Here is a 23,505-nt window from a genome sequence, read left to right as displayed (position 1 = left end):
TGTGTTCCCACCCTTTTGGTTGTTTGGGCTGAGGCATCCCAGCACTGGAGCCTGCAGACTGTTGGGTGGGGCCAGATCTCGATGCCAAGATGGCACCATGCTGAGAGAGCTCACACCAAGGAATATTCCCTAGGGGCCTCCACCACCAGTGTCCTTGCCCCTGCAGTGGGCCGCAACCAACCTCCACCACCTCAGGAGACCCTCCAAGACCCGCAGGTAGGTCTGTCCCAGGCTCATGTGGAATCACTGCTCTTCCTTGGGTCCCAGTGCACATGAAAACTTGTGTGTGCCCTCCAAGAGTGGAGTCTCTGTTTCCCCCAGTCCTGTGGAGCTCCTGCACTCAAGCCCTGCTGGCCATCAAAGCCAAATGTTCTGGGGGTTCCTCCTCCCAGTGCCAGACCCCCAGACTGGGGAGCCTGACGTGGGCTGAGAACTCTCACTCTGTCTAGTTGTAGCTTCTTCATTGTCTTTAGATGTAAAATATGTTTTTTTTGTAGGTACCAGTCCTTCTTGGCCGATGGTTCTTCAGCAGTTAGTTGTGATTTTGTTGTTTTTGTGAGAGGAGGTGATCTCAAGTCCTTTTATTCCACTATCTGAATCATTGCCAAAACATTCTGGAAATGAAGGATGCTAATCTCCTAAGCCCATTTAAAAATACCTTGGAGAAGAATCATGGAGTTCCTCCGATCTGGTTTTCCTTTCTCCTTCTGTTTTCTGGTGCTCCAGCCAGCTTGCCATCTACCTTGCTCTAGGATCCCTGTCTCTTAGCTCACTTCCTTTGGTTTTCTGCTTTGTGGAGAAGCATTCACGTCTTTCAGGTCTTTTCTCAAAGGACCAACATCTGCTGGATCAAGGCTTCTCAAAGACTTAGCTGCATAAGAAGCCTTCCTTGCTTTTTTATAACATGTCTTGGACATCATTCCATATCAGTACATGAAGAGCCTTCTAATTTTCTTAGATAGCACATGATTTCTGTGGTACAGATATACCATAATTTATTTAACCAATCCCTCACTGATGGTCATTTAAGTTGTTTCCAGTCTTTTTGCTATTACAAACAAAGCTATAAGGAGTCACCTTGTACAGACCTGATTTTTTGAAATGTAAGTTAAAGTCCAAAAGAGGAATTGCTGGACTTTTGCACAATTATAATTTTGATAAATATTGTCAAATCACATCCTTTAAAAAAATTGAAGTGTATTTGACATACAATACTATATTAGTTTCAACATAGTGATTCAACATTTGTAAACAGACACACCTCGGACATACTGCGGGTTCAGTTCCAGACCATCGCGATCAAGTGAATATCGCAATAAAGTGAGTCACACACAAAGTTTTTTCGTTTCCCAGTGCATGTAAAAGTATGTTTACTCTCTACTGTAATCGGTTCAGTGTGCAAAAGCATTATGTCTAAAAAGATAATGTACATACCTTAATTAAAAAGTACTGTACTGTTAGGCTTCCCTGGTGGCGCAGTGGTTGAGAGTCCGCCTGCTGATGCATGGGACGCGGGTTTGTGCCCCGGTCCGGGAAGATCACACATGCCGCGGAGCGGCTGCACCCGTGAGCCATGGCCGCTGAGCCTGCGCGTCCGGAGCCTGCGCTCCACAATGGGAGAGGCCACAACAGTGAGAGGACCAAAAAAAAGTACTGTACCATTAAAAAATGCTAACTATCATCTGAGCCTTCAGTGAGTCTTAATCTTTTTGCAATAATAACATCAAAGATCACTGATCACAGATCACCATAACAAATATAATAATAATGGGACAGTTTGAAATATTGTGAGAATTACCAAAATGTGACACAGAGACAAAGTGAGCAAATACTGTTGGAAAAATGGCACCAATACAGGATTGCCACAAACCTTCAATTTATAAAAAATGCAATATCTGCAAAGAGCAGTACAATGAGGTCTGCCTGTATATTGTAAGATAATCAGCATGATAAGTCTAGTTACCATCTGTTATTGTACAAAGTCAATACAACATTATTGACTTTATTCCCTGCGTTGTACATTACATCCTTGTGACTTATTTATTTTATAACTGGAAGTTTGTACCTCTTAATCCCATTCACTCATTTTGCCCCCCACCCCAACCCTCCTCCTCTCTGGCAACCACTAATCTGTTCTCTGTACTATTTACAATAGCCAAGATATGGAAACAACCTAAGTGTCCAAAGATGGATGAATGGATAAAGAAGATGTCACACACACACACACACAATGGAGTAGTACTCAGCCATAAAAGAAGAAACAAATCTTGTCACTTGCAACAACAGAATGGACCTTAAGGGCATTATGCTAGGTGAAATAAGTCAGACAGAGAAAGACAAATCCTGCATGATTTCACTTATTTAAGGAATCTAAAAAACAAAAACAAATTACAGGACTTTCCTGGTGGTGCAGTGGTTGGGACTCAGAGCTCCCAATGCAGGGGGCCCAGGTTCGACCCCTGGTCAAGGAACTAGATCCCACATGCATGTCGCAACTAAGAGTTTGCATGCCACAAATAAGGAGACTGCCTGACACAAATAAGGAGCCCACCTGCCACAGCTAAGACCCAGTGCAACCAAATAAATAAATAAAGTATTAAAAAAAAAACCAACAAATTACCTTCTGTAGAATTTGTATCAATTTACAAATTGAAATGAATGCAAGTGCATTTCCCTTACCCCCTCACCAACACAATGCACTGGTAAATTTTTTTAATGTTTGCCAATTTTGAGGACATGAGTGTCTCAGTGTAGTTTTTTTTTGTTTTTTTTGTTTGTTTGTTTGTTTGTTTTTTGCAGTACACGGGCCTCTCACTGTTGTGGCCTCTCCCATTGCGGAGCACAGGCTCCGGACACGCAGGCTCAGCGGCCATGGCTCACAGGCACAGCTGCTCCACGGCACGTGGGATCCTCCCAGACGGGGGCACGAACCCGTGTCCCCTGCATTGGCAGGCGGACTCTCAACCACTGTGCCACCAGGGAAGCCCTCTCAGTGTAGTTTTAATGCACTTCTCTTATGAGAAATTAGATTTAAGAGTCATTTCCCTTTCTGTAAACCAATTACTTAAAAAAAAATCTTTTCATCTTTGTATGTTATTTTAAAAGACTGAAACAAATCCCTTAAATATGTATATTTAAGAGAAAAAAATATATATATATTTAATGAACAGCATATAGAAGGTCTTGTTCTTGTATCCAATTGAATACTCTCTTTTCCTTGGAGTGTTTCATCCATTTACATTTAATGTAATTATTGGTGTGGTTGACTTTCAGTCTAGCAATTTTCTCTGTGTTCTCTATTTGTTCCATCTGCTCTTTGTTCCTTTATTTTTTCCCTTTCCTTTCTTCTTTTGGATAGAGTATATTTTAGAATTACATTTTATCTCCTCTCAACTTTTTAAACAAATAGACTATTTTAAGAGTAGTTTTAGGGTCACAGAAAAATTGAGGGAAAAGTACAGAGTTCCCATATATTCCCTGTCCCCAACATCCCAACATGTACAACCTCCCTCACTATCAGCATCCCACACCAGAGTGGTAATTTGTCATAATGGATGAGTCTACATTTAGATATCATTATATTCTTGGATTTAAAAAAAATTGAAGTATAACTGACTTAACAGTATTATATTAGTTTCAGATATACAACATAGTTACTGGTAATACATTGCAAAACAATCACCATCTTCCTAGCTTTTAAACTTCCTTTTTTTGTGTGTTACTCTAAGTACTACAATATTCACTTTTATCACAGTCTACTTTGAATTAATATATCTCATCTCCTATTATGTAAAGCTTGGAACAGCATAATTTCATTTTCACCTTTCCTTCTCTTTGTGTTTTTGTTGTCCTATATTTTATGTCTACATTTATTATAAACACCACCATACATTGTTATTGTTTTTGCTTTAACTAGTCAATAATCTTTTAAACAAATTTTTGTCAACACCCACATATTTACTATTTCTGATGCTCTTTATTGCTTCCTGCAGATCTATGATTCTATCCGGGGTCAGTCCTTTTTAGCCTGAAGAACATCTTTTAGTATTTGTTGTAGTGAAGTTCTGTGTACAACATATTATCCCAGATTTTGTTTTCCTGAAAATATAGTTATTTGTCTTGAGTGTTGAAGGATGTTTTCACTGGCTAAAGGAGTCTAAGGTGTCATTTTTTTCTTTTAGTATTTTACAGATGTCATTCTATTATTTTTTGGCTTCCACTGTTTCTGATGAGAAGTCAACGATAATTCTTATTTTTGTTCTCCTGAATGTGATGTTTCTTTTTTTTCTCTAGCTGGTTTTAAATGTTCTCTTTATCTTAGGATTTTGGTAGTTTGACTATGATTGTGTAGGTATGGTATTTTGTATTTAACCTCCTTAAGATGTGCTCAACTTCTTGAATCAGTGGGTTGATGCCTGTCATTTATTTTGGAAAATGTTTGGCCATTATCTCTTCAAATATTTTTCCCAACCGTTTTCTCTTTCCTTTCATTCTAGAACTCCAAGTATATTAGCCCGTTTAACATTGCCCCACAGTTCTTGGATGCTTTGTTCTGTCTTGTTTTAGCATCTTTTTTTCTCTATGTGCTTTAGTTTGAATGATTTCTGCTGACTTGTCTTTGAGTTCACAGAACCTTTTAATTCTCATGTCCAATATTTTAATAAGTGATTCCAAAGGATTCTTCATTTCAGATACTGTATTTATTTATCTGTGGTACATGGGCCTCTCACTGTTGTGGCCTCTCCCGTTGCGGAGCACAGGCTCCAGACATGCAGGCTCAGCGGCCATGGCTCACGGGCGCAGCCGCTCTGCGGCATGTGGGATCTTCCCGGACCGGGGCACGAACCCATGTCCCCAGAATCAGCAGGCGGACTCTCAACAACTGTGCCACCAGGGAAGCCCCAGATACTGTATTTTTCAGTTCAAGAATTTCCATTTAAAATGTTGTGTTTCTATGCTGAATTTCCTCATTTGGGCAAATGTTTTGTCCACCTTTTCCTTTAAACCCTTTAGTACCTTTATATATATTTTCACCTTTGCCTGCCAGTTCCAACACCTGGATTATATTGAGTTTGCTGGTATTGACTGTTTTTTCTCTTGACAATGGATCACACTTCCTGCTTCTCTCTATGTCTGGTAATTGTTTAAAGTATGTTGGACATTTTGGATGTTACATTGTGGAGATTCTGGCTCATCATATCATCCTCTGAAGGGTTTGTTTTTTTTTAATTTATAGTAGGCAGTTAAATAACTGGAGGATTATCTCAGTCTAATTGGGAACTGATTTTGGACTTTGTTAAGATGAGTCCATTTCAGCTTTCCCTAGAGTCCTAGGGCGAAGCCTTTACATCTAGGCTGTAGCCTTTCTGGATTTTCAGCTGAATTCTCCGAGTACTCACTAAGGTCGCTCCTCTTTGGATGGCTCACAACTCCAATAGCACTCCAGCACTGAGACCTCTGAAATCTCTGCTCAGCCCTCAGCCTCCAAGCACATTTTCTGCTAGGCCTTGTGGAGTCTTGCCCTCTGTGTGAACACCTTAGCATTTAGCTATGGACCTTAGGGAATCCCTATGCAAATTTTGGGACTCCACCTCTGCTGCTTTTTCTCTGTGGTTCATTCTTCTTCGGTCATCTCCCCACAAATTCTTGCTGTCTTAGCAACCCTAAACTCTGAACTCTCTTGACCACCCAGTGAGACTCCAGCTCTTTGCCTGGAATCTCCTTCCCTTTGCCATAGTTTAAACATTACCCCTACAGCCAGAAGGTCAGGGTGAACGTGGAGGTCAGCTTTGTGTGCTTCCCCTCTCTTAAGGATCGTAGCCTTGCATTGCCAGTGCCTGATAATGTGTGTTTCATATATTTTGTCCAGTTTGGTTTATATTTACTTATGTCAGGCAGATACGTCCAATGCCAGCTACTCTGCCATGGATAGAACCAGACATTTCTTCTATTCTTCTCTGATCCCTTTCCAGTTAAGCCTTTATCCTCCAGACTCCACGCTTTCCAAGGTAATAACTGACCTCTACTTTGCCAATCTAATCTTCACTACAAGGTCTCATCTCACTCGAACAAGCAGCATCATTCCCCGTAGTCGATCACTCTCTTCCTCTTGAAACCCTTTCTCCCCCACCAACTTGGCATCCAGGAAACCACTGTTTTTAACTTTTCCTCCTACTTCAGTCTTCGCTGCTGGTTCTTCCTCATCTTCTTGGCCTCCAAATGTCAGAAAGCCTCAGAGCTCACTATCAAATCTCTTCCTGTCCCCATCCACATTCTCCTCAGTTATCTCATTGAGTCCCAATAACCTCTACACATTCATAATTCTTAAGTGTATATCTCCAGCCTGAATCTCTGCCCTGAAATGCAGACTTGGAGTTCCAACGCCTTCTTCAACTTCTCCACTTGAAAGTCTGAAAAGCATCCCAAACTTCCCATGTCCAAAACAGAACTCATGATTTCTTCCTTCACAAGCCTGTCTCTCCCTTGTTCTTACCCATCTTAATAAATAACTTCAGTCTTCCAGTTGTTCAGGCCAATAATTTTGGAGTCATCCTGGGAACTTCTCTTTTACTCAAATTCCGTACCCAATCCACCAGAAAAATGTTTTGGCTCAACATAGAAACCTACCCTCTATTATCTCTCTTCTGGATCATTGAAATAGCTTCCTAAACAGGTTCCTTGCTTCCACTCTTGTCCCCCGTCTCAGTCAGGGGCACAGCAGGTTATAGACGGTATACTCAGAGGATATGATTGCACAGAGGTCATCAAAGGAGCTGATTACAAGTTGTGGGTAGGGTCAAGGGTACCAACAAGAGATGGTGGGATATCTCACCGTCTGGGACAGGTGAGAGTTATAGATGCTAAAAAGGGCCACCTGATGGAAGCCATGGCCTTTGGTAGAAAAAGTCAGTTATTGGCAAACTACAGCCCAACAGAGAGAGAGCCAGGGGAGTCTCTCACCTCCTGCTGCTGTCTCCCATCGGCTGAACCTAACTGGAAGCCAGAGTGTTGGGAGTCCTTTGGAATAGTCCATGGAAATTAGCCTCCCAAGGCAGAGAGCACGGTGGGAAAAGGAACGGTGGATTTAGAGGGCAAATGGGGAATAGCCATCAAACCCTATCTCAGCCCCACATACACACACAGCATGGTCCTTTCTCCACATAGCAGTCAGAGTGATCTGTTCACTATAGCAAACCAGAGGGCAGAGCAGAGCAGCAAGATGGATGGAACCTGGGTCTGTGGAACACTAAATGGAGCACATCTGCCTGTCAACAAGGAAGCCTCATCTTGGTTACATAAGCGAGAAACAAACCTCTACTATGTTTGAGTTAAAAATATTTGGAGTCTATGTTACAACAGTTTAGTCCATGTAACTGATACTTCTGTAAAACAAGGGTCACAGAAGTGTCATCTCCATAAGGTAGTTGGGAGAATTAAATAAGATATAATTGCCTAGAGCAATGCTTGGCATATTAAGTTCTCAAGCAATGCTAACAGTTATTATTTAATATTTGAAATGAATACAGAATCATGCTATTAATAATTTTTTTAAATGCCTTGTTATAAGGTTTAGGGGATTTTTCTAGAGAATGGATGAACTGTGGAAGGTCTGTGTATAAATGGGAATGGAGAATTATAGCCTCCCCCCACCAAGAAGCTCCTGGCTCCCTTGACCTCCAGGCAAAGAACCCAGGAGAAAAAAGAGTTTGTCCCACCCCCTCTCCTGAGCAAAGCACCCGCACTGGGATCACACTGTGGTAGCCAGTCTCCATAGATGGCCCTAAGGGACCATGCCTCCCAACATCTACCCCCCTGGGTGTCCCCTCCCACACTGAATCTGGGCTGGCCCATGACTCAACTTAGGATAAGGTGCGCCTGCTCCAGGTTAATGCCTTAATAAGGACCAGCACCCTCCACTTTTGGGAGCCCTAAGTCGTGATAAGTAGCTTGGTTATCCTGTGGGATAGACCACGTGGAGGGGTCACCTGGACAGGGAGAGACACTGAGACTCTGGAGGGACGGAGAGAGAGGCCCAATCGCCCCGGTGACCCAGGTGAGCCCAGCCTTCCCAGTGGCCCCACAAAAATACCGGATTTATGCATGAGCCACGCGGAAGCTCTCCAGCCCAGGGGAGCCCCGGATGGTGGCCACTCTCGCTGACATCACACAAAGCAGAAGATTCACCTCGCTGAGCCCAGTCAACCCTCAGAAGCAAGTGGTAATAACATGGTGGTTGTTTTAAGCCATTAAGTTCTGGGCGTTTTGCTACGTGGCAGCAGGTAACCAAACAGCCACCCAAACCATGTGAGCAGCATTTGCTGCCTTGAATTTCCAGCTCCCCCAGCTGCTCTAATTGCAGGGAAAACCAAGGGTGATGTTGCAGCCGGAGGCTCGGGCTGGGGTGGAATTCTCCAGGCGCTCTTTGGTGGAGGTAGGGGGAGCCTGGATCCTGCCCCCTCGCCTGCCCGGGAGGCTGAGCTCCTCTGCTTGTCGCCATTCCTCTTCTTGATTGGCACTTTAATGAGGGCAGAAGGGGCTGACCCCCTGCCAGGGGGCCAGTTCATGCCCCGTTTATCTCACAGCTCCGGGCAGACTAGAACAACACTGCAGGCGAGCGGCCGGCCAGGAGCCCCGCCCTCGGTGATGGATTGAGTGACCGCGGCGAGTTGGCAGCTGAAGTGCGTGGTGGCTGCACCGTCCTGTCAGCGTGCCACAAAGGAGCCCGGCCTGGCCCGCCCGCTCTTCCCGGGGCCAGGGAAGAGTGACAGCAGCTCCCAGGGGGCCAGTTCCCTCCGCCCACCCTCCCCCAGCGCCAACGCCAAGTTCCAAAGGATAGGCCTGGAGATGGAGCCCAGTCTTGGGGTCCGGGGGAGGGGGGCAGTGCATGGGGGTGGGGTGGGGAATTCTGGGCTTGCAGGATTGTGTAAAACTGGTGGAAAAAACTTCTTCCTCTCCGGCTCCTGGCTTCAGCGTCCAAGACTGGGCTGGGTTCTCAGCAAACACCCCTCCTCCTGGCTGTTTCATGGATGGGCTCCGGAGTCCGGCAACCTGTGGGGGATCCCACCTGGGCCTTTTGTCTAGCTGTGCAACCTTGAATGAGTTTGACAACCTCTCTGAGCCTTAGAGCTCTCATCTGTACGAGGCTAATACTGCTTCTGTCTCTATCACCACCAGGTTCTTGTGAGGATGACATGAGATCTGCTGGCAGAGCCTCCCTGCTAGAAGGCAGGGTCCTATGAGAAAGGCCTCAGTTTACCTGGTTATCTCTGACCACCTCCCTGGTACCCAGGCTGGTGCTGAATGACAGGCTGAGAGCAGCCACTGATGGCAAAGCCCCCCGCCCCCCAGCTGCTGTCAGGAACCGTCACCAGGGGCCATACAATTGGTACCATGCCCTGTGGGTAGGGATGAGCCCATTTTACACATGGAGAAACTGAGGCTCAGTGAGGTAAATCTGCTCAGGGTCCCACAGAGAGTAGAGACAGATCATGGATTCCAACCCAGAGTTGTCTGGCTCCAAAGTCTGTGGAGACGTCCCTAAGGCCCCGAGTTATGGGCTGGAATTTCCCGGCAAGGATGCGTGGGGAGCCAGTGACAGCCCCTGGGCTCTTGCAGAGCGGTTCACAAGACACACTGCAGATGGTGAGGTGTCCAAGGGGGCGGTCATGCTCATCGTCATGGGACCACAGAATGAACCTGAGGTCTGAGCTGTTCCCTACACTTCAAGGGGAGCAGGGACCATCCAGGGAAATGCAGCCCCTCCAGCTCAGGGGAGTCACAGTGGTCTGGTCTTAGCCAGGGTCCCTGGGTCTGGGGTCCTCCCACCAAGCCCGTGCCCAGGACAGGACAGTCATGGGAGCCCCTGCTGCTTGGTCCTTAGAGCTGGGTAGGGGAGAGGACAGAGCTGGACGGAAGGCTCTTCAGATCCCAGTGAGCCCTGGAAGGGGAGGAAGGGGCCTTCCCGGGCCTCCCTGGAGGGGAAAGAACCGGCCTCCATTTGGAACAAACTTCACCTCCCTGTGAACTCCCAAAGGCGGGAGGCCAAGCCGAGGTCAGAGAAAGTAGCAGGGCGACAGTGGGGCCATATGGCCCTCCCTGCTCTCTGCCTCGCATCCCCCCAAAACGGGTGTCTGCTCCTCGGCTCTCCTGACACCTCTCCCACCCATCAGATAAGAGATGAGCAGCCCAGGTGGGGCAGGAGCAGATGGGGCCCTGAGGGTGGGCTGAACCAAGAGAGGGGTTCCCTAAACACTGACCCAGCAGACTGCGAGGGACCCTGCCTTTCAGCCCAGCTCTGGACCCGGCTGAGTGGGGGCTTGAAACTGCTGTTCTCTTTATCACCCTCCATCTCTGTGGGGTTATTTGGTTAAGGATGATGAGGGGCCATCTCTGCTCACCTGGGTGTCCCCAGTCCCTAGCAGACCGCCTGGCACACAGTAGATGCTCATAAATACTCTTTAACTAGATGCTGTTTGGCCAGTGTGCATCTCCCAATAGACGGTGGGCTCCACTGGGGCAGGGACGTGTCTGTTTCACTCACCATTATATCCCCAAACTCAAGAGTCTTGCACATAGAAGGCTGCAGAGTCAGTAAGTAAATAAATGAATTTGCTGCAAAAGAAAAGAGAAAGCGAAAACAGCAGCCACAACAAAATCAAGAAAACTGACCTAGATTGGAGCAAGAGCCCCTCAGAATGAGGAGATTCTGAGGGCTTTCATTTCAAAGGAATTATGGCACATGCTTCAATGAGTCCAGTCCCTGGGGAACCATGACATCAGGAAAGCTGACTGAGCCCAAGACAAAATCAGCTGAATTACTCTGACTGGTAAACCTCCAGACCCACTTTGTTTCTGCCCACTTTGTTTCAGACAGTGCTGGGGGGAAAGGGGGCTCAAATGCCACCCAGAACACCTCTGGGGAAGGAACAGATGTCAAAACCCAGCAACTTTCCAATAGTCTAAATTTTGTGAACAAAGTAAAATGTCAGGAAACATGAGGTTAAGGAAGAATGGCTGCAATATATAAAGAGTTCATTAACATAAACAAGAAAAACATCGAGTCCAATATATGTGAGCAAAGCACATGGAAATATCATTCACATACAAAGAAACCGGAGTCAAGTAGCTGGCATTCATTACCCTGTGGTAAGCGTTGCCTTAAGTTAAGCTTTACACTGTAAAAGAATACAGCAAGAGGGCTTCCCTGGTGGCGCAGTGGTTGAGAGTCTGCCTGCCGATTCAGGGGATGCGGGTTCGTGCCCCGGTCCAGGAAGATCCCACATGCCGCGGAGCGGCTGGGCCTGTGAGCCATGGCTGCTGAGCCTGTGCGTCCGGAGCCTGTGCTCCGCAACGGGAGAGGCCACAATAGTGAGAGGCCCGCGTACCGCAAAAAAAAAAAAAAAAAGAATACAGCAAGAAAATCCAACCAACAAATGTGAAGTTTGGTGACGGTGACATGCTCCTAATTTTTTCTGTATTATCTATGAAATTCGGTAATCCTTTTGTTTGTCCCAAGAAGACTCAAGCATTCCTGTTTTAATTAAATCTCTTCAACCAAGCAGGTTTCTGCAGGATATAATTCTTGCATTCAGGTGTGAAAGTCTGGAAACTATATATTCACAGCCCTGACATCTGTGTCTGGGATAAAATTAACTTATTTCTGAGTTGTCTGGGTCCTGCAGGTCATGTAACTACAGGCACATCTTGTTTGGTTATGCTTTGCTTTACTGCACTTCTGCAGATACTGAGGTTTTTACAAATTGAAGGTTTGTGGCAACCCTGTGTCGTCAGGTGATGGTTAGCATTCTTACCAATAAAATGTTTTTATTTAGTTTTTTGTTCTGTTTTGTTTTTCATTGGAATATAGTTGATGTACAATGTTGTGTTACTTTCTGCTCTACAGCAAAGTGAATCAGTTATGTATATGTGTATCAACTCTTTTAGATTCTTTTCCCATATAGGTCATTACAGAGTACTGAGTAGAGAATAAAATGTTTTTAAGTTAAGGTGTGTACATTGTTTTTTTAGACATAGTGCTATTACACATGGTATAGACTACAGTATAGTATAAACCTAACTTTTATATCCACTGGGAAACCAAAAAATTCATGTGACTCACTTTCCTGTGATATTCACTTTATTTTGGTGGTCTGGAACTGAGCCCAAGATATCTCTGAGGTGTGCCTGTACTATTGTATATTCAAGTTACCTTTAAAAGACTTATTTAGGGAAGTTCTGAGAAATACTGGAAGTATGAAAATGGATTGTAAGCTCTTGGGGCAAAGACCATGCTTTGATTTGGGTACTTTGAAAGTGCGGCCTGTGCTCAAGTTCGCATAAATATGTAAATAAAAATAAAGTGAGTGGCTGAATTAGAAAAAAATAAAGATCACAATAATGCCATGAGGAGGTGGTATTATCCCGTTTATATCTGACAGCCTGGGGCTCTGAGGTTAGTCAATTAACTGGCCAAGCTCCCCTGCTCTGAACCACCGTGTTGGAAAGGTTTATCATCACTGATAATCCAAGAAGAGCAGATTTAAAAAAAAAAAAAGAGCAGATTAAGGCAGCACCAAGAGGCTATATTTACTAAGTTAGCAAAAGAAGTGTTTTTAAGGCCACACCCAGCCTTGGCAAGCATACAGAGAAGTTCATATCTTTACTCTGCTGCGGGTGGCATTGCAAATTGGTGTCACCCTTTTGAAAAGCAGTGCGATGACACCCAGAAAAAATGCCACAAGACTATTTATGTTCTTGGTCTATGTAACCTCTATTGGAATTCTTCCCAAGGAAAAGGTTTTGAAGATGCAAAAGCCACAGCTGCTAAAATATTCATGGTTGCATTGTTGACAATGGCGAAAAATTGGACACGACTTATATGTCCATTAGAAAAAGAACTTACCAAAAATATGGGAGAGCCACATGAAGGAATAGTATAAAGCCATTAAAATGAACTTTAAAGTGAGAATTTCGAAGATTATGTGGAAATCCAAAAAACATCTATTAAAGTGCTAAGTAAAAATGGTAAATCGTAAACATAATTTAAAAAACTGTGGCGATATACAAATTTGTCTGTGCTGGGTCCTGAGGACCATTTGTAAGCAAGAAAATAGTACTTGTTAGGCAGTTGGTAAGTGCCCAATACATATACTTTTTCATCTTTTTCTTTCTTGTCACGACACCATCTTTTTAATAATACTAAATAAATATTTAAAACAATGAGCCCATGGATGGACCATCTGCTCTGGGAAGCCCCTGGCCCAGGAACTGTGGGAAAGGCAGGAAGCAGAAAGGTCATCAGGCCCCAGGGAAATCCCACTGTTTGGCGGGCCTGGCCTGAAAGGGAACCTGTTTCTTTGGGGGGCAGGATGCTGATGGCCACACTGCCCATTTTTAAATAGCCAGCTCTCTTTGAAGGATCACATGAGTGTTTGCCCGCATTCATTCATTCGTTCATTCACTGACTCATTTACGCATTCAACATAGCTGAACGGGGCACGTCCCCTGGGACAGATCCAGCTGTCACGGGGCCGTCAAGGGAAGGCAGCCCTGATGTAGGGAGATGTCTACTGAGACCTAAATGCCTTTTAACATTATTTTAGGACTTCCCTGGTGGTGCAGTGGTTAAGAATCCGCCTGCCAATGCAGGAGACACGGGTTTGAGCCCTGGTCCGGGAAGGTCCCACATGCCGCAGAGCCACTAAGCCCGTGCGCCACAACTACTGAGCCCGCGTACCACGACTACTGAAGCCTGCGCGCCTAGAGCCCGTGCTCCGCAACAAGAGAAGCCACCGCAATGAGAAGCCTGCGCACCGCAACGAAGAGTAGCCCCCGCTCGCCGCAGCGACTAGAGAAAACCTGTGCGCAGCAACGAAGAGCTAACGCAGCCAAAAATAAATAAACTAATTAATTAAAAACCCCATTATTTTAATTTTTAAAAAGAATGAATATGGAAACACAGGAAACATTAGGAGACAAAAGTAGGATTCCCTGAAATGGGTGTGTGTGGGGGGTCTCTTTGTAGGATAGACACATTTTCATCCTTTTCACCCTGGGTCCAGTTATCTGGCCCAAGTCCCGTGGCCCTGGTCTAGGATTATGGGGTGATGTGCATGGGGTCCACCCCCAGCAGTTCCCTGTCCACAAGCTGCCAGGCTCCCAATCCATCCCAGAAGGATCAGGTAGGAAGGAATGACTCTATCCCTGAGCAGGGCCCCTCTCTTAGGACTGCAACTCAAGGGGACCAGCTTCTCTACGTGACTGGGACCGAAACTGGATATATCTGCTTAATGGGAAAGATGGTTCTGGGTCCAGCAGTGGAGCAGGCAGCGTCTCCGGCCTTCAGCCCTGAATGCTTGCCCAGTGGGGAGACGAAGCTTACAGGCAGCAGGGACCAAAGCACTCAGGTCTCCATTTCCTCCATGGGGCGTGGGCAGCATTCAACCGTCTGTGGCGGCAAGAAGGAGGGCCAAGTGCTCGAGCTTTCCCACTGAGCCGCAAGTTCACCTCTTCCCCTCCACCCGCTCCCGGAGGATGCTTCCTTCCCAGGCAGCTGTATGCTTAGACTCTTCCTCAGTCTTTGGGAAGGTGAGTGTTGAGTTCCCATTTTACAGTGACCTAAACTGAGGCTTTGGGGACCGGCCGCTCTGCCGTGGGTAGGACCACACAGTGGGCCTGTCGGCAAGACAGGCCCAGGGAGGATAATCCACCAGGAGGGCCAAGGGCAAGTGTAAGGTTATGGCCTTGGCCTGGGCTCTGACGCTGTCCCTCGGCCCTGTGCTGCGGGCGCCCAGCTCTCCACCTCACCCCATGCTGCCCCCTTTACGAGGTGGTCCCCTCCTTATATCATTCTGACCTCAGCTCAGATGTCACCTCTTCCTTCAGGCCGTCCTGACCAGCCCAGTCAGTCTGATATTTGCCCAGTGGTTGGTCTGTGTACCTGCCTGTCTGTCCATCCACCTGCGGCCATCTCTCTGTCTGTCTCACCTGCCAGCCGCTCCCACACTAGCTCTGCCCCGCGATGGTGGGCCCCCCGCCTGGCTCACTCTCTCTGTGTCCCCGGCGCCAGGCCCAGTGCCCAGCACTCAGCAGGCATTCAGTCCCGACATGCCACGGACAGAGTGAACAGCAGGCCACTTCCAGAGCCACGTCCCGACTGGGTGGCCTGCCCTTCACCTCCTGGCCCCACGCCCCCGTGCTGTCGGGCCGTGAATTTCCTCTGGGCACCATCTGTGTGTCCAGGCTGGGCAGCCACCGGTGAATGGGACAGTGGGAGGAGATGGCTGGGTGACTGGGCCTTGGGCTGCCCACCCCCAGCTCTTCTGAAGACCCCTTTCCTGTGATCTGGCCAGGGGTCCGCCCGACCGCCATGCCCTCCTCTGCACACGCTTTGCAGCCTGATAGCCCGAGGCCGTTTCTCTCCTCAGGCCTGGCTCCGAAAAGGCTCCGGTGAATGGCTGTTGCTTGGGGGGGACCCCTCAAGCCCACTTTGCCGGAGGGAGGGCCTCTCCCTTTGCTCCCTGAAGATGGAGCTGGTCTCCCGAGGGGCGGCTCAGGCTGGAAACAAGCAAAGAGAAGGCAGGCTGGGTAGAGGGTCCCTAAACCTCCAGGTAAGACAGCCGCCCGCTCTCCCAGAACCACACGCCCCCTGCCTTGGTGAGGACGCTGGGCAAGGGGAGGAGAAGGTGGGTGGTCTCTTTCCTGCCCAAGTCTGACCTTCAGGCTGGTGGGAGCCCTGGGGTTTCTAAATGGATCTCGGCAGCGCCTCAAAGGGCCTGCGGCCCGGAGCCTGTCCTGGGCTTTCTCCCTCCTCACCCTCTCACCTGGGGTGGCAGTAGTGGTGGCTGGGGAAGAGGCAGGTGACAACCCCCCCGCCCCCCCGAGAGGTGACAGCCTCAGGGCGGGAGCTGCCGCCACCTGAGAGTGGGCGAGGAGCAGGTTAGCTGGGTGAAAAGTTCACCGTGAGGGGAGCTGTCTGTTTCCCTCGCTTAATTTATCCACTATTTGGCTAACCTTGCGCTGAACCCAGGCCCCGAGACCCCTCTCCTCTCTCCCCCGCCTCTCCACTGGGCTTCCGAGCCCCGCCACCAGACCTCCCGCCCCGCGCCCAGAGGCGGGGGCCACGCTGGCCTTGAAGAGGCCTCGGGCCCTCGGGGCGCCCGGGGGGAGAGGCTGGCGGCCCGGCCAGGTGGTTATTTATGACCTGAACCTTCCCATCCTTAGTAACCAAAATAAAGTCCGGTTGCTGGCAAGGTCCAGGCCCCCAAACGCCAGACATGGGTTGAGGGAGGGCTCAGAAGACACCCCAGCCCTCCCGCCTCCTCCAAACACACAACTGCTCCGGAGACAGTGACCTTTCCTTGGGGGGCCATCTGTCATCCTGGCCAGGGGCAGAAGCCGGATGCATGGACCAGACGGTCGCAGAGGGGAGGCCAGCCTCCTTCTCTGGCCCGGGGATGGCCCCTGGTCCCAGCCTTCCGCCTGTCCTGGCCATCCTGTAGACCCTCCCTCATCCCAGCCTCCTTCTTCTGTGGGGTGGGGATGTGAGGGGGAGGAAATAAAGAGGGAGAAAGGTGCAGCAGCGAGGAAAGGCCAGGAAGGGAGTAGGGAGGGGACAGGGCAGCCATCACGGCAGTGACAACCACCCCCGGTGCTGCACAAGGGTGATCTCTTGAAATCCACGTGGCAGCCTCACTCGTGGCTGAGAAGATGGGGCTGGGCTGGGTTCCAAGTGGTTCACGACAGAGCGAGGATTCCAGCATGGGTCGCTCTGACCCCAAGGCCGGGCTCTCAGCCACCGTACTCTCCCGTTCTTACTTTTCATACTTTCATTAAAATCCCTTTTTAGCAACTATAAAAGTAACACGTGTCACAGCAGCGGGTGGAAACACAAAGATGCATAAAGAATGAATTGTCCCATCGTCTCCCACTCCTCTCTCCCCACATCTCAGGGGTCTGTCCTCTGCTTTCTCCGCAGCACGTACAGGCGCACACAGGTATTCTAGGCACAGGCGCACGTGGACGCGTGGGATGTGAGCGGACGGGGAGCCTCTGTTCTGTGCGATGACTGCGGCATCCCACGTCCGCACCACTCTGCAGCTATCGTGCTAACAGTTCAGTGTGCGGGCAGCCCCCAGCCTGTCCGTCCCGTCTCCAGTGATGCCTCAGATGGCCCACTTCTCTACACCTGCCCCGTCCTGCTCTGGTTCACCTCCAGCTCTCAGCCCAATTACTGAACCGCTCCCCGCTTCTGCCCACGTCCCCCCCACAGTGAGTTTTCTCTGGGTCCAGAATGATCTTTCTAAAATTCAAGTCTGCTCACGGCGGTGCCCCGCTTTAACGCCTTCTCCCTCGGGAGAAGTTCCCAGATCTTTACCGTGGCCCATCGTGTCCTCTCTGATTTGGCTTCCCTGACTCTCCGGAGCCCTCGTGGCCCCTCGCCCGTGCACCCCTCACTCCAGCCGCTGCTCATTCCCCTCAGCTCTTCCTCAGCTGCATCTTCCCTCTCCACTCCTCCTGTGGGAGCCTCGCCTGGGTCTCAGCTTACATGTCAGCTCTCTGGATGCCATCCCCACCCTGTCTAACACGTCATGACTCGAGCCAGGCTCCTCTCCCCGATGGGTCTGAAAGCTCAGTGAGGACAAGTTGTGTCTGTTAAGTTCACTGCCACCCGCCAGTGGCTGACCCAGGGCGGCCTTTCAGAGCTATTTGTTGGTAGCTGAGTGACAGCAAATGAACAGGGGCAAACCATGCACCCATTCTAACGTTTCCTGAATCCCTTTATCCCAGGACCACCGTACCCTGGCTCCCAGAGAGCACTACTGGCCCCAAATGGCCTCTTGCTGCTGCTGGACAGGGGCTCCTGCCACCACGCGGGGGCAAAACATTTGTAAGCAGCCTCAGCCTCCCTCTCCCGGGGTGGAGAGTGACAGTGCCAGGCAGAGGCAGGGCGGGACGGCGTCAACCCCAGAGATCTCCCTTCCAGACCTCAGGCGGCCCCACGAAGGACTGCCAGACAGGACTGGTCACCTGCCAAGCAACGAGCCAGCCAAAGGCCCACCGGGCCACCCGCTGATTGCAAGTCAGAGGGGCCAGCAGTCAGGCGCGGGGCCGCCAACGGCCTGTCACCACACGGGCCAACTGTCCGTCAGGAGAGGCCCAAGTCCCACCCTGGGAGCTCAGGACTGCCCATCAGAGCATGGCCAACTGCCACTCCAAAAGGCCCAGGGGCAAGTCAGAGAGTCCACCGATGGTCATTCTGGTGACAGTTGTTTTTGCTACCCAGTATCCTTTCTTGCTTCTCCTGGCCAGGGCGTCCCATTGGACCTTTGGGGAACCACCCGTCTCCAATTCTCAGCCCATGTGTTTCAAAGGGCTAGATTCCCTCACTGGCTGCAAAGATCAATCACATGACTCAGGACTGGCCAATCAGAGCATTGCATTCCTCTTGCCACTGTGATTGGTTCATGTGACTCAAATCAAGCCAAGCAGAACCAATCAGAGCTAACTCTGGATGACTAGAAAGACACAGTCTCTCTTTTTTCCTTCTGCCTTTGAACGTGGGATGGTGTGAGGCTGCCACTGAGGAGCCAGCTTATCATCACTAGGACAAGATGTCTGAGAATGAAGCCAGCCGACAGGATGTGGAATTGGAGGACAGAGAAACTGGTTCCTGAACCAGGTCCTGGAAACACTGCTTGCACCCCTGGATCCAGCCATACCTGAAACTGATTATCATTTGGCTTTCCACTTATTTGAACCAGTAAATTCTCCCTTTTACCTAAGCAAGGATCATTGTGGGTGGGACCAATAGTCACGCAGGGATTCTGCCGGTATTCCACGCTGGTCAGGGTACCAGCCCTTGTCTGAAGCTCAGGGCAGTTCTAGGGCAACTCCTGGCTGAAAGCCACAGACACACGGGCTCTATGTTTGTTTTCCCTGCTCCTGGCTGCTGAGGCATGCGCATGCGACGTTGACTCCCCCAGACAGATGTTCCCCCAGCCTTTGACCCAAGCAAGTGATGCGGAGAAGTAGGGTGGGGTATTTCTCTTCAGCGGCTGCAGCAGCAGGGACTCTCCGGGCCAGCAGGGTGGCCCAGGGTCCAGACCTTCCTGTGGCAGGATCTGGGGGCTGCGGGCCATTTGTATCCCTTGGCAGCTGCCCAGTTTTCAAGCCCAGTTTTTGGTCTGCCGGGCCACTCTGAGCTCCCAACAGCCTCTCTAGAAATTCTGCAGGTAGAGTCCACGTCCGTTGCTGAAGCCACCGATCCCTTGTGCTCTCGGGGAGGGGCTGGGGACTGGGGTAAACATGGAGGGGAGAGGCTCTGAGCTCGTAGACTCCAGCCCGGTTCACCACTGTTCATGCCCAGAGCTGACACTTCGTGAACAGTTAGTGTCCCTCAAAGCACCTGGCAGAGTGCTGGGAACATTTTACGAGCTCAGAAATTGGTGAAGGGGAGCAGTTTGCTCATGGGCGCCAGTTTTGTGCCTTGGGGACTAGAGAGCGTGTGTCGGAGGAAGGGCTGGGGCACTGAAGCAGTGGACACTCCCTCCCTCCCAGGCCCATGGTCAAAGAGGGCAGGGCTGACCCCAGCGAGCTCTGCAAGGAAACCCACCTTGAACATGTCTGATCACCAGAGGGCCTCAGCTGCCCGCCTAGGCTGGTCCGGCTGGGCCCACCTGCAACCCGGGGGCAAGCAGCTGGGCCAAGAGGTGTTGGAATCTGGCAGCGACATGGATGTGGATCGGCCAGGAAGAGTCCCGGCGGCCTGGCTGCATAGCGATGAATAATGGCAAGTATTGCACTCCACTCTCTTTACACACAGCCATCCCTTGGTATCCACGGGGGGCGGTTCCAGGACCTCCAGTGGATACCAAATTCTTGATGCTCAAGTCCCATGTATGAAATGCTGTAGTATTTGCATAAAACCTACGCACGTCCTCCGTCCTCCTGTATGCTTTAAATCATCTCTAGATTACTTATAATACCTGATACAATGCAAGTGCTATGTAAATAGTTGTAAATATAATGTAAATACTATGTAAATGGTTGCTGGGCCAGCAAATCCAAGTTTTGCTTTTTGGAACTTTCTGGAATTTAAAAAAAATATTTTTGATCCATGGTTGGTTGACTCAGCGGATTTGGAACCCATGGGTATGGAGGGCCAACTGGTCTAGGCTTCTTATTCAAGAAGCTGTGAAACCCAGGGGTTAAGCAAAGGGCTTCGCAGCTAGACTCTGGGGTTCAAATCCCAGCTCTGCCACTTACTAGCAGTGTCATAAGCCTCAGGTGGATGGATGACTGCATCTCTCTCTGCCTCCATTTCCTGTATTGAAAGGTTTTAATTATTAAATATATATGAAGCACTGAGGGTCTATTATGTACCAGGTACAATTAACTTATTACTTTTATTATAAAATATATATAACATAATATAAATGTATTAATTTACTTGGTACTTAATTATAATTTACTTGGTATTTATTAATACCAAGCACACATGCATTAATTATTAGGTGTTTTACTCCCTTGATTTTCACAAACAACTCAATAGAGGACAGGGCTATAGGTCCCATCCTACAGATGAGGAAACTGAAGTTCAGGGAGGTTAAGTTACCTGCTCAAGGTCTTGGAATCTCAGCCCGAGGAGCTGAGATCCAAAGTCCAGCCTCTCCCCTTCACTGCATGCTCCATGGCTCTGGCTCCCCCAGGCCGGCAGCTGGCCCTCAGTCAGTGGGGACCCAACAAGGCTGAGAAGGCGAGAGCCAGGCCAAATCCCCAGCGAGAAGCCCACTGCTATGGGGAATACCTCGTGGCATTTGGGGGATGCTCTGCCTTGTCTCACTCTGCACAGGCCAGGGCTGTGGACATTAATGAGGCCAAGGCCAGCCCCGGGCCCTGGCTGTGCTCAAGGTCCCCAGTGTGACCTCCCCAAGCAGGATCCAGTTACATGGAAGCAGCAGCAAGGAACAAACACAGTTTGTGCTTCCTCTGAGTGCTTATTTCCTTTGTCTTGTGAACATTGAAAAATGAAAAGAATGATCGGGATTTGTTTGGGGGGTGGGGGGTGACAGGACGGGTAGGCAGGCCAGAAAATTCTGCAGCATTGGCTTGACTCACCAAGAGGACAGCATGAGGAAGTTTTCAAACTGAGTCCAAAGAAAGAGAAAGTCAAGTGATGGCCTGGCTGGCCCAAGGGGTCTGAGGCCTCCTGGATCACTGGCTTCTGCTTGGGGGTCAAGGGCCCACCCGTGGGGGCAGAGGCTTCACTCCCGGGTCCTGCCACTGGCCTCTCTGTGGTCAGACCACCGAACTCCTCCGCTCCTGTGTCAGTAACTCCGGCTCCCACTGCTCCGGGCTGTGATGCAAAAGAAACGAAGAAAATGTGTGCAGACCAGAGGTTTTCTGCTGCGGGTGAATTAGCTCCTTGGGGACATTTGCAGAAATGTTTTTGGTTGTCCCAACTAGGAAGGGAAGGTGCTACTGGCATCGAGTGAGTAGAGACCAGGGATGCCCCAAACTTCCACAGTGCACAGGACGGCCCCTGACAGAGTGCCACCGGGAGACATGCTGGGGGTGGTGCCTGAACACGTGACCATCAACGTTGGCTTTATTATTCGGGGGCCCGTGTGGGTGTATACATACAGGAAGGTGGTTGTGACGTTGACTGTCTCTGACAAAGGTTCCGCCCCTCTTCACTCAGACAGCAAATATTTACCGAGTGTCGCCTGCACCTTGAACTCTCCTAGGTCCTGAGAGAAGGTGGACCTGCCCTTGGGCTCCTGGAGTGGCTGTTGAGAGGGGAAGAGACAGCCAGACAGACCAAGAGAGCAAGCCAATAGTAAAGACCCGATATGCCGGGGAAACGACTGTGGTAGACGCGTACGACGGGAGATTTTTTTAGCCACGCGAAGGAACAAAGTCCTGCCACGTGCTACAGCTTGGAGGATGAACCCTGGAAACATTATGCTAAGTGGAAGAAGCCGGACACAAAAGACCACATCCTGCGTTTATGCTCCAAAATCTGTTTGTGGCAACAGTTGCACAACTCTGTGAGTACTCTAAGCGCCATTGAATTGTACGCTTTCAATGGGTGTGTCGTGTGGTGTGTGAATTATATCTTAATAAAGCTGTTATATATAAAAATAATAATAATGGCAAATGGTGAGACGGGTGATGAAGGAAACAAGTGAAGGCTGAGATGGGGCAGCCCAGGCCATGGTGGGCCCGTGGGGCGTCTCCCAGAGGTGACATCTGAGGCTTGCAGGCGGGGATGGGGGGCCCGTGCAGAGCCCCGGGCGCTCCTGGAGGCCGGCCTGTGTGTCCTGAACTGGACAGGGGCCCTGGGCCTGATCGTGCTGGACTGGACCTGGTAACCTTAGCCCCCTGACACGTGGCCTCAAGGCCCTGTAGAGATACTCCGTCACACCTGCTTCAGTCCAGAGGATTCGGTGGCCCCCCAGGTCACACTGCCGAGGACCGGCTGCTTTCCCTCCAGCCAGTCTGGGAGGGTGGCTCTTTGAGTGTTCTGACTCCGAGGCCTGCCATCCGCCTGAGGGGATCCACCTGCCCAGAGCAGCTTCCCAGCGGGGCAATGGCCATCCTGCCACTCCCAGCCGTGCCTGGGGGGACTTCTGTGTTTATTTTCTTCCCGAGCCATTGAGGGATTTGGGGGCAAAGGCCCTGCCCAGAGCCAGCAATGATGGGAGGTGCCAGAGCAGTGTGCCCGCCCCTGCACCCTGTGGACAGCGGCCCCTGTTCCCCATGGAGCACCTCCTCCCCCCCACTCAGGCCCCTCTGCTCTGCACCCCCCAGGGCCTCCCCAGCCCCTGCCCCCACTGCCCACGTTGAGGTCTTCTGAGCCACAGTCTCCTCCCAGTCTAACCACAAGGGAGCCAGCCAAGCGTTGGAGGGTGCTGCTATCACAGGCCAGGCCAAGATGGCGGCCCCAAGAATCCTGCGGGGGGTCCCGGCGGGGAGCCGTGGGAGCTACCAGCACCACACCATCCCCTTGAGCTTCCCAGCCCAGGAGGCAGGAGGGCGGGAACGTCTGGTCCATGCTGCAGGTAGGAAAGTTGACATCACACACAGGAGGTCACAGAGCCAGTGGGACTCCAGAGTCTGGACTTCTCCCCCCAGATACCGGTCCTCCCACCTCTTGGGGAGCCTCCTGGCCTCCTGGTGGGCTGGGAGAAGCTGGGACTCGGGGGTCTGCTGCTCTGCTGGAAGCTGAGAGCCTCAGGGGGGCCATGAGGGGTGAGGGGGGCACAGCTGGACCCTACACGGCTGAGGGGCAGGGGCCCCCAGGCCCCGGCTCTGGTCCATAGCAGGTGGCCCTCAGTTTATGAAGACAAGTGCGTTAAGGAATGTTAATCAATGGAATCTCCGTCTAACAGCCCCAGTCTGAGGCGCAGGGTGACTGGGGTGCCCACGAGCTGTTCCAGGCCCTCCTTCTGTGTCCAGGGACATTGTCACCTCCTGGCTTTGCCTGAGGGGAGGGCTGTCTGT

This window comes from Neophocaena asiaeorientalis, unplaced genomic scaffold, assembly GCF_003031525.2.
Source record: "Neophocaena asiaeorientalis asiaeorientalis breed wild unplaced genomic scaffold, Neophocaena_asiaeorientalis_V1.1 scaffold275, whole genome shotgun sequence".
Classification (NCBI taxonomy): Eukaryota; Metazoa; Chordata; class Mammalia; order Artiodactyla; family Phocoenidae; genus Neophocaena; species Neophocaena asiaeorientalis.
Note: the sequence above shows the minus strand (reverse complement) of the source record.